This window comes from Lucilia cuprina, chromosome 4 (assembly GCF_022045245.1).
Source record: "Lucilia cuprina isolate Lc7/37 chromosome 4, ASM2204524v1, whole genome shotgun sequence".
Lineage (NCBI taxonomy): Eukaryota > Metazoa > Arthropoda > Insecta > Diptera > Calliphoridae > Lucilia > Lucilia cuprina.
In genome coordinates, this window is record NC_060952.1 from 26,205,893 (window position 1) to 26,218,728 (window position 12,836).

Consider the following 12,836-nt stretch of genomic DNA (forward strand, 5'->3'; position numbering starts at 1 on the left):
ATGGGGACTATGTGAAAACGGGGTTATTTTCAATTACATATAAACCTAGTTCTTTCCGTTCGGAATGTATCGCGTTTAAAAAATGCAGACATATGTTCACACTATATATCACGCTATCAACAGACAGACGGACGGACATAACTAGATCGTCTTAGAAAAGAAAATTGTTATACTTTTATTGGTATATGAAGGGTATAAATAATCATTTAATTTGCAATTAATTTAAGTCAGATTTTAAATATTTGCTCCATTGAGCAATGATTTTTTCAATGAAGAAAAGAAGACCACATTTTATAAACTAGTGTTAAATGTAGTTTATAAAATCAGGTCTTCACTTTCCGAATTTTAAAGCAATGTTTGTTATTTCATTGAAAACTAAGTTTTTCTGATTTTTATTTAAATTTTTAGAAATATGAATTAGTGTTGGCGGTGAAGTGTGTGTAAATGTGTAAGTTTAATCGTGTGGTATATTTTTTGTACTTTTGTTGTGTTGTTTTTTTTCTTACGGAAACATTTGGAAATGTTTACTTTTAATTAAATAAACAATAGTATTGTATTGAAATTATATTATTTCTCTTTCATTTGTGTTGCTTCCGATGTTCTGTTGCCTGCATTTACATACATATATTTTGACTTGCAATTTTAATTGAATCTTGAGTTGTTTCGTTAGTATCATGATTTGAATATATTAATACAATGCTGAAATAAACAACCAATAGAGTAAAGAAAAAAAGGTAACCTTTTAAAAGAAAATAAAGGATAAAAAAAATAAAAATTTTAAATACTTAAACTAAAAGTGGAAGTACCATTTATTTATGTAAAAATTTAATATAAGTAATTATTTTCCTTTATTTTATACGCAATTTGTAGGACCCTAATATTCATATGTAATTTATATATCAATGTAACTTTATATCTGTGAGAATTTGTCTGTATCTGAAGACTACATTCACCTTCATTTATTTATGCATGTGTTTTATTAAAATGTTGAGGAAAAAAAATTTATTTTCCAATTTAATTTTAACAAAAGAGGTTTTTATGTTTTCGTTGTTGTATCTGTTTCATTTTTAAAATATACTCGTTCATATATTATTGGTAAAACGAGTGTTATAAAACCATACAAATACTATTTGAAAAGGAAAAACAAAAACACAAAAAAAAAAAAAAAATTACGTTAAAATAAATGGTCTGTTGAGCATTTGATGAATGTAGAAACATCTAAGCAAACACTACATTTCTAATTACATCTGATATTAAATCACCCTAAATCTAAATTTAATATCAGGCAAAATTTAAAAATTCCAATAAAATATAAAAAAAAGAAAAATTAATCAAATAAAATTATTAAAAAATTATTTAAAATTTAATTGAATATTAAATTTTATGTTGTTTTGGGTTACTGCTATTAGTTTTTTGTTTTACTTTTAGTAATAATTTAAAATATTTTAAATTTAATTGAATGTTGAACCGAATGCTTAGTTGGGTTACTGCTGTTAGTTTATTGTCTGTATGTATTACTTTTAGAAATTAATTAATAAATAATAATTGCAGTATAAAAACTATTGTTTTTCTTTTCAAAAGAACGAAATGAAAATATTCCATATTTATTTTAAATCTAAATTTATTCAAATTCAATAAAACATATTTCATAGAAATAACTACACAGAAATAATATTTAAGAATAAGTTGCTAAATTGTATGAATTTGTTCATATTAAATTTTTCAAACAAATTCTAGAAGCCTTGACTTATACCCCATTTACACATACACGATATCTAGTAGATTTCATTTAAAATATTTTTTTTTAAATCTAGACAGCTTAAACTTACTATTATTGGCATTTAAGAAGATTTAATTTTTTTCTAATATTTTTTGAAATTTTTTTTGGTATGAAAAATAAGAAGGAAAAGTTGTATATTTTTTAAATATTTTTTTTATAATAAAAAATAGATAAAGAAATATAACTTAACCTTTTATTTTAAATAAAGTTTTTATTCATGTTTTTCAATTTATTACAATTTTGCCGACATTTTAATTTTTGTTTCCTTGTTTTGTTTTTCTTTCTTTTTTTTTTTTGTTCATCGTCGTATTTTTTTTATTATTCAGGAAAAAACAGAGTTGCATCACTAAAAACTATTAGATTTTGAGTAGATTTTGACGAAATCTAGTTACGAAATAGTTTTTTTATGGGAAATCTATTCAAAATCAACTAGATTTGGCTCAAAATCTCATAAGTACTAGATTTTGTGTATATGTAAATGGGATATTAGAATATTTCAAATTTAAATTATACTTATTTTTCTTTTCGTTAAAAATTTTTGAAATTTTCTTTGGAAATTTTTTTTTTACTTTGTATTTTTTAGATTAAAATCGATGAAATGTTCGCGAAATTGGCTGGATGTTGTGAGGAATAAATTTTTGCTGTTTAAGATTTTGTTTTTCAAGATTTCAATTTATTTTTTTTTTATTATAAAAAATTTGCTAATATAGGATTACCATCTACTAAATATGGAAACATTTTAGTAGATAATGCAAGTAGATAATTGCATTTTTTTTCATAAATATTGTAGAAAAAATTAAAAAAAAATCATGTTCAATTCATAATATTTATTACCAAATTTATTCCAAATATAAATAAATTTTTTCTGTGTATATGTATATTTATACAGATCATAAACTATACAACAACATTACTTGAAAACAAAACCCAAGAGCAAAATGTATTGAGATCAAATATATAAAAAATACAAAATTTTTTGCAATGAATGCAACCGTTATTTAAAGAGTCATATAACTGAATTACTACTGATTATAATGTATATTATAACGAAACAATGACTCAAATGATTGTATAATTATTAAATTTAATTAAAGTTATTTCTCTGGCAAAATTATAATGAAATTAGAATTTTGAATAACGGTTAAATGACGGTTTTTTGTCCAGTTGGTTATAATTCAAATACTTGGTATATAGGGACAACATAGCGTATGAGTTATTTTGTAATACGTTTAAATGTACATAACTTTTAAAAACATATGCCTACCTGTCGGTATGAAATTAATTCTATTGGCCAGTAGTTAAAGCACATTTTTTCAGAACGATGTGTCAAGACTCTCTCAGTTATAGTGAGACAAATAATGTCGTTTCAACAAAACATGTGTTTCTTCTCATCTACACGCAGAGAAAAAACATGGTTGTGGTAACCATGTTCTAAGAACAACATGTTATGGTTAAAATTATGATTGTAGTCTTAAGACTAAAGACTAAAGGTTGTTGTAACAATTTTAAAATATTATATTATGATTAAAATCAGCTAAAATATTTTATCATAAAATATTTTATTTAGCATAATATTGTTTGTTATACATTACTATATTATGATCCACTGTGTTCAAAATATATTTAAAAAATATGCATTTGATATATGCACTTTGTGTACTGAATCAGTATAATTAGAGCTTCTAAAAAAATAAAAATCTACAATACACGACACGATTTACAATTTATTTATTCTATTCAAAGTGAAATACTTATACATGTAATGTTACAAACCAATTGAGAATTATTTCAACTCATTTTATTGTCGCTTAAAACAACACACACACACACAAAATAATATGTGTGAAGTGTCTGGCTACAGTTGTTTTGTTGTTGTAGCAAAAGAAAAAGAACCACAAAACATGTAATGGTTATTTATAACAACATAACATACAATGGTTATATAACATATAGCAACATAACATATAATGGTTATTTGTAAGTTTAAATATTTGTTAGTAACATAATATGTTTTCATCGTTACCATTACATAGTTATTGAAAAAAATAATTATTTTTCAGTGAATCATACTCAAATTTATAATTGTCATAAACATGAAAATTATTACGATAACAATAATATTGTTTAAATAAAATTAAAATATCAATTATATATTTTAGATAACAATATATTGTTACAGTGAACATAGTTTAGTTATAGTAACCATGTTGAATTATGTTTTTTCTCTGCGTGTATGTAACTTATTACCTTTCCAAAAATTTGTTTGAAATATTTTTAAAATTTTGATTTTTGTCTAGTTAATTATATCAAAACTAGTATATAGGATCAACATAGCGTATGAGTATTTTTGTTATACAAAAATTGAAGTTTATCATACGTATAAAATCATTTTGAAACAGATGTTTTCCAGTTTAGCCTTTTTAAGGCTAAATTTAGCCTTTTTCTTTATCATTTAGCCTCAAAAATGATGTTTTAGCTTCTGGATTTTTCTATCGTTTTTTTCCTTTTTTATTTAGCTTTAAAGAAGCAAAATTTTAGAATTTTCATTATATATTTAAGCATTTATAATAAGAACATATACAAAAAGGACAGATTAAAAACGTAAAAAGCTTTTGTAACTTTTGATTATAAATAAAAAATGTTATGCAATTTATCTGTTTACAACTTTTAACTGATTTAAATTCTGTTCTCATATGAGAATTTCAAACAAATTTATTTTAGATTTCAAATATACGTACAAAATTTCATCAAATTGTCTTGAACATTGCGACCTGTACTTATCTTTTCATGGCCATACATAGAAGAATACTAATACATTTTGCGAGTTTTGTTTTTTGGATCTAGTGCCATTTTAGGCCATTTGAAATCATTGGCTTATAGGCAGGAATGTACGACTATTATTTTCTCGCTGGTTTAATAAAAGTTTTTTAAGGTATAAAAAATTTTGTCTTTTTCTAATGATGACCCTTTGTGATGGATATGGTCATCGAAATATGGATATGGTCATGTAAAATAGTATGAGGTGTGTATGTTTTTACGTATAAAGTTGTGTATTTTTTTCTGAATAAAATTTTATACAAAAAATTATTGTGAATCATTTGCGAATTAACATGCAACAAGAAAAGGAAAATGTCAAATTTTTTGAAAAATTCACTACAAAAATCACATACTTTGGTTAACCCAATCATACTTGTCAGCAATCTTATGAACGTAATTACATTTAAGTTTTTGCGTATATTTTGTAAACAAAATTCTTGTGCTAAGAAAAAAAGTTAACAATTTCCAAGAAAAAAAAAAAAAAAAAAATCCAATGAAGAAATGAAAAGAAATTCTGGCAAAAGAGAAAGACTGATAAATGCATATAGGCAACTAGGCAATTGAATTGTCTTATTAAATAATTAAAGTGTACAATAAACGAAAGTTGTTACAGAATTTTTATATTTGTATAAGTTCCGAGTCCTTTTTAGATATATAACAGATTTAGCCACATTTTTCGTCAATCTGTCTGTTTATTTATAAATTAACCCAAATGTGAAACATGTATTGATAAAAATGCAGCGTGCGCACAAGGTTTTCATAGACGCACAGACGGACTTAGCATGATCGACTTTAAGGTGCAGGACTACTATTAATATTTTTGGGTGCTACAAACATCAGCATAAAACTTTATAAATTTTCACACTAATGTAGTATTGCAGTATATTGTTATTAAGTATTTGCAATCTACTCTTTTATAGACTGTAGGGGTATTTCTTGTGCAGTAGTATTATAAAGTAGTCGTACATACAGAACATCACAAAGTGGTGTATTTGGTAACAGCAAAAGATACAGAAACACCAAATTTCCGCAAAAATATGTAAATGTAATTTTCTTGAAAAAAAAAGAAAATATGAAATGAAATAAACTTACAACAGAAGTAGTATAGGCAATCTTATCAACACAGACTCAAACATCAAGTTGTTATTTGTATCCCTTTTTATGGAACAAAAAATACTATTCTTTGTAGAGATGTTTGTTATAGGATTTGCAATTTTCTTTCCCACAGCTATACAATACAACAAATATTTATACAAAATTTGTACAAGGTTGTGCATCTAAATCGTACATACTTATTTCTAACGAAGAAAGAAAGTGCATAGAATAATAGAAAAATTCATGTAGAACAAAAGAAAAAAAATATAAGAAATAACTAAAGCTCAAGAATAACTCATGGGTATTTGTATGCATATGAATAAGGTTGGTCCAAAAAGAAATTCTTAATTAAAAAGAAAATTAATTTAAATCTATGAGTATAAATTTTAATAATGATGTCATTGCCTCAATATATGGGGACGTATATCGTAAAATAAAAAAGATCTATATACATATATACATTTTATGTCATATAGAAGTACTTTTCTTATTGAACTCATTAAAAAAATCGATCTAAGAAACCTACTATTAGATCTAATAAATATTTTATTTTATTTGATTTGGAAACATTAGAAATTTTTATTTTAAGACCATCCTAATAAAGCATAGAGATGTAGCCGTAGTTTTGTGTTCTCATGCGAATTGTATTTTCTATTCGCATTCATATTCAAATAGAAATCCAACGAATGTTGCCAATCAGTTGAAATCTATGTAGTTACACACACATACACACCCAGACATGCATTTAATCCATTTACCTTCTGTGTGCAGCTGCCACATAAAAAGTTCTTCCGAACTATAAATAAGAAAAGGAATAACTTAAAATCAAGTCCATAATATTCATAGTTTGATTTTGAAAGACTTTGCACATATTCAAATGTGAAAACAGTGATGACGATGTCAATGCCACAGTCACTGTTGCCGTCATTGTCATTTGTATCAGCTACAAAACCAACAAAGTTTCAATAACAATCAGTCGAATTGTTATGGTTTCATGATACAGTGGTTTAAATATATTTTTATGTTTGTTTTCAAGTTCTGAAGTGTTAAGTCAGAAATTGACCCATTCCCATATTACGGCAAATTTGATTGTCGCAAAATTGACTTATCTCTGGCCTATTCTGTTGATGGTCTAAAACTTTGAACCAGAAGACATCTGAGGTCAGAAAATTTATTTTAAGCTGCCGAAATTGAATTTTGATCGTTTTTAGACCACATATAAAGGGTCATACCAAAAATAGGTAAAATCTGATAAATGGGAGTGGCGTATGTATTATCCATGATAATATATAATGTATCTAAATAATACAGGCTATCAGTGCCAGAAACTTTTGAAGTTTCTGATATAATTTCCACTATTTTAATATTTGCAGTAGCCGCGCCCACTACTATTGGTGTTAAATAGCTTCTTATAGTTTATAAATTAAAAAAAAACTAATTTTTTTATTTATGTTTGTGAAAGGTGCCACACTTATTATTCTTCGTCATCCCATTTTTATACCCTACACCACTTTAGTGGGGAGGATATATTGGGTTTGTGCTGATGTATGAAACGAGTTGAAATATTGATTCTATACCCACCTTAAACTTAGCTATATCCGTCCGTCCAGCCATGTAAATCTTGTAATCAAACTATAAGTCGTAATTTTCAAGATAATTTGATGAAACTTGACACAAACATTTTTTGGGCCAAGGTCGAAGCCTATTGAAAATGTTTTAAATCGGTTCATTATTAAACTTAGCTCCATACAACTGTACCCCCAAATAGGGCTTTTTAGTTCATAATTATGTTTAATATTCTACTAATTCTACCAAAATTAGCACAACTTTGTTTTTTGCAAGTCTAAAAGTTACTGGTGATTTTTCTAAAGAGTGGGCTTCAAAAAAAAAAAAAAATAAGTTTCAAATATCAAAATAATTTATCAAGCATGTTTTACACGTACATATAACCAAAATGATGATATCAATTACCAAATTTGTAAAAAAATATTTTTTTTCATATAACGAATTAATCAGAAAAATTAATGTCAATAATTGCGACAAGATTTAACATTGATTAATTCATTAATTGTATAAATTAAATATTTAACCATTTCACGTACAAAATTAAACAGCTGGATTTTTTATGAATATGACTTCACCGCAGACTTTAATTTGACGTATATTGATCATTTTTGATGAAAAATGGAAAAAGTGTTTTCGAAGGATATAGCAGGATATTATCCTTTTTAGCATGCATCAAATTCTAAAAAATAACTTATTTTTTTTGGAAACAACCAGCTGTGTACTCAAAATTACGCTCAAAATCGAGAAAAATAAAAAAAAAAATTTGGGACACCATTGTCCCTTATACGCGAAAGAGTTAATAAATATAAAATTGATTTTTTATTAATTTATTAATCAAATGAATTAAACTGTTTGGTAGTAAATATTTTAAAAATCAATTAAGAAGGTGATTAAAACCATAAATTAATAAATATATGCGAAAGTAAACATAAGAAATATTACTCTCTCACAAATAGAAGTTCTGTGCGTATATAATACACTTATATGAGTATTTTTATTTTTGTTTACATAAAATAACAAAAATATGAAAGTAAAAAATGTATCCGAATACATCATACCCTACCACATTGAGAGTAAATTGCACTTAGTATGTAGTAGTTTTAATCTACAAGTTATGTCGGTATTTGCTGAACTGATAAATGTACTGCTCAATAATACAATTTATAGTCCTTGCTGCAGCAATAAACATTGTCAAAAGTTGAGTTTTTTTAGTTTTATTAGTTGTGTTTTTTATTTTCAAGTGTCAATATTGGTCCAACACAACGAGTTTATTTCAAATTTAGAATAATTTGAAATGAAGATCATGTATATATTGGTCAACTGAAATTTTATAAAAATTACTAATTAAAAGCATTGTTTCATAATATATCAAAATTTAATATCAAACAAAAATATTAAAACCTTTTAAACGATAGAATTTGTGTTTGTTGGGTTATATATTTTTCAACGAATACATTCCCACTACTTAGGTTTTTGACAGCATACTTAGGTTTGGTCATTCTCAGTTTAATTTTTATGTATACTTATTCTATGATTAAAACAACCAAATTATGAATCGATTACACACAACGTTAAAGGAATAGTCGACCTTTAACAATGCGTTCAGTACTTACAAGAATATCACATTATTGTCACAATTGAACATATAAAACAAATTATATAATGAAATTGGGGCTTGTCAGTTGGTACCTAAAGGAGTTGTCATTCGGTACCTAACTCTAACAATGTATTGGTAGAATTTTTGTATAAGTATTGCAGCTCCAATCACTTTCACCACTGATTCCAAGCCTACATAGTTGCATAAAAACATACTTAAAAATTTTAGGAAAAATATAAAACATTTAAATGTATACATTCACAGATTTTTTATCTTTTTATTGCACATTTGATCTGTAAACATTAAATAAACACATTTTTTAATTTGTTTATTCTCATATTTGCAAAACATTATGTTTATTTTATATTTATTTCCCATATTCAATACCAAAATTTGCAACTTCGTTTTTTTTCTAGCTTTTTTTTTTTAAATTCCTCAAAAATGAATTGTCAAAAAAAAATAAAAAAATATATTTCTCGTTTACAAAAAATAAAACTATTTCGGGCTATTCAATGGTGTGAAATGGACAGAACAAAATTAAAAAATGTGTTTTGCGGGTAAGAAAATGTGTAAGAAGGTAAATTATCTTTATATTTGCGCGAAAAAGTTTTGACGGTATGTGAGAGAGTCGGACACTCACCAGTGTGTTGAATTCACAAATTCAAAATTTTTTTTTCAATCAATTAAAAAATAAAGTAAAATTTAATCAAAATTGTTCACTTACATTTTAAACAACGAGATAATAAGACAAATAAAAATTTGTTTAAAGACAAATTAAAGAAGGAGAAAAACTAATAATATTTTTTCTGTGAATTAGAAGAATAAAAGCTAAAAACAATTTAGGCATTATCATTAAAAAATTCACATATTTTAATTACTGTTCACTGGCGTAGGGTATGGTATGGTCCGCTAGGTCCGACTACACATTTTGACTTGTTTGTTCTAAATACTTGTATTGATAGTAATGAAAATTCTTATGATTTCAAATTCACACTAATTTATTACCAAATATCTGTCATTCGACACACTGTACTTTCAATATAAACAGAAAAAAAACAACCACTGCAATTTTTGTGGGTTTTTGTTCGTTTAACAATTGACACTTGCCAAGTGTTTTGTTGGGAAAATTAATGTACTTTTTGCACATGTACAATTGATGTATTTAGGATTTTGAAAATGGAGATGCAAAAGGAAACTACAAAATGGAAAAACACGCACAGGCTCATCATGCATGCAGAAATGACAAAAGGAAAGAAAGGAAGGAAAAACTACAAAGTGATGACATGATACACACTTGTCTTTTGACTAATAAATTAAAAAAATATTAGATTTTCAGCACTGACAAGAAAGTATTGAGTGAAAGGCGAAGACTAGATGCCGGTACTAGTGTAGCTTGCACAGAATGTAAGCAAAAATTTACACTGATTGCTGTTTCATAAATTGAAACTTATTAGTTTTTTTTTGTTCGTTATGATTTTTCAAATCAACAGAAATTTGAAATGAAATTCCTTGATTTTTGTAGTTAAATAATGTAATTTTTGCCCTTTTTTCCTTTTTCAAAACTAAATGAGTTTATTAATTTATGCTACAATATTTAGCAAAGTATTTCATAATAAGACATTTTTGACTTAACCCTGTTTTTATGTTTTTTTTCTTTGTTTTCAAATCATCATCGGTTTGAGCTGCAGCTAAAGAAAGTTAGGGGGAGATAATAATATTTTATTATTAAAATCCTGTAAGTTTATTTTTTTTCATTTTATTTAACTGAAAATGTGTGGAAACTTTTCACTTTTTGCAAAGGAAAATTGTATAAAAAAGTTTTGAAAATGTAAAAAAAATCATTCTGGTTTCCTCCTTCTGTTCCAGTAATTGTGAGCGTTATATTTAAATAGGCGTAACAAGTGAAAAGTCATTTAAAGAATTTTTAATGTCAGTTAAATTAAAAAGTTTCTTTTTTTAATGTTTTTTCTTTTTTTGTTTTGTTTAATGAATTCTTGAGAAAAAGAGGAAAACTGTGAATTTAAATGAAAATGAAATGGTTTGAAGATTAAGTAGCAAATGAAACAATATTTGTATCTTAGAAGTAAGTATTAAGTTACTAAGAAATGTGGGTGTTTAGCAGGGTTTCACAAATCGTTAAATTGTAAAAAATATTAATCAATTTATTCAATATGTTTTAAAGGGGTAACAGTGAGCGTTTTTTTTTAAACATAAGTGTATGGTGTCTATGATTTTGATTTCATCATTTTAACCAATTTTGTTCTAGATTAATGTTTCAGCACTTAAGAACCTCTGGCTTAACAAATTTGTTTACACATTTTTGTTGCTGTTGTTCAAATAAAATGCAGAAAAAGTGTTGGCCTCCCGAAATAATTGTTAAGTTTTGTTTTTTTTATTGTATTTATTTGTTCTATATTGTTTGTGTTGTTTTATTACTGTACTCGTGTATGCATATTTGTTTAAACTTTTTTATTGTTTTTGGCATTGTTATGGTATTTTTGCTGATTTCTAATACTTTTTGTTTGATTATTTTATGCGTTGTATTGCTTTTGTTGTTTATTTGTCTATCGCCAGCTATCATTACTTTCTTTTTTTGATAACAAAATACAAAATAAAAGACTTGGTCGCTTAAGTGATATCCTATACAGAAAGTATTTATGTAAATTTTTTGCATATTTTTTCAAAGAAATTTTCTACAACAGGGCTCATATAAGGGTACAAATGGCCTATTCTTATAAATTTTGGTGAAGGCATTTACGTCTACTTCAAAGTTATTTATGTAGAATTTATTTGTGTTATTAGCATTTATATGTGATTTTTGACCTTTAAGTCATTTATTGAAGTGTCATTTAAACTTCTATCAAATTAAGTTTAACATAATTATGAGCCCAAAATCCTAATTCGCGACCGATGTCGATCATTTTCAATAGCGTTTTCCTTGGGTCATCATAATCAAATTGAAAATTGCGAAATGTGCGTACAAACTTTACATGGGCACACAGAAAGACTGACAGACGGACATAGCTATATACTAAATCGTTGTACTTTCAGGTGTGTGTCATTAGCACATAAACTTTTCTTTGTTTTCATTATAGTGGTGTAGGGTATAAATAGGAAATGAAACAAATAAATGAAAACAATCGAACAATAAAATAATGAAATTTCACTGGGGATCATACACAAATATAAATACATATACACTTAAAAGTAAACAATTCAATGAAGTAAAAATAAAGTTGGACAAAAATAAGCGAAAAAAGTTTTTATATAAAATATATTATTCAATATACATACATACATATTTACAAAATTGTTTAAATACAAAAAACTACTTAAATAAGTACTTACAAATAAGGGTTGTTTAAGTTGTTTTGATGTACGTACAAATCAAATTGCTTTGGGAATAATGATTGTACGTAATTTATTACATAGTCAATAGGAATTAGGGTAGATGGGGGATCATTCGCCACAGCAGCATTTCTGTCAATGTCAATATATTATTCAATATACATACATACGTATTAACAAAATTGTTCAAATACAAAAAACTACTTAAATAAGTACTTACAAATAATGAGTTTACATTTTTTTGAGGTACGTACAAATCAAATTGCTTTGGGAGCAAAGATTTTACGTAATTTATTACATAGTCAATAGCAATTAGGGTAGAAGGGGGATCATTCGCCACAGCAGCATTTCTGTCAATGCGAATAACTTGAAAACCGAGTAAGCGGCCTCAAATTAAAACCACAATACATATTCTTAATTTTTTTCTTTGTTCGGATACTAAGATATGTTGGCTTTAGTTGTATTCCTTTCAATCTTTCCTAAGTCATCCTCATGTACATATTTTTTTAACTTTTCCGCACTGACCAAAAAGGGCGATTCCCCCCATCCATGGGGTAAATGCGCCAAGGGGATGAGGCAGATTTGTCATTAGTAAAATAAAAGAAAAAATTACAAAAATAAAAACTTATTTTG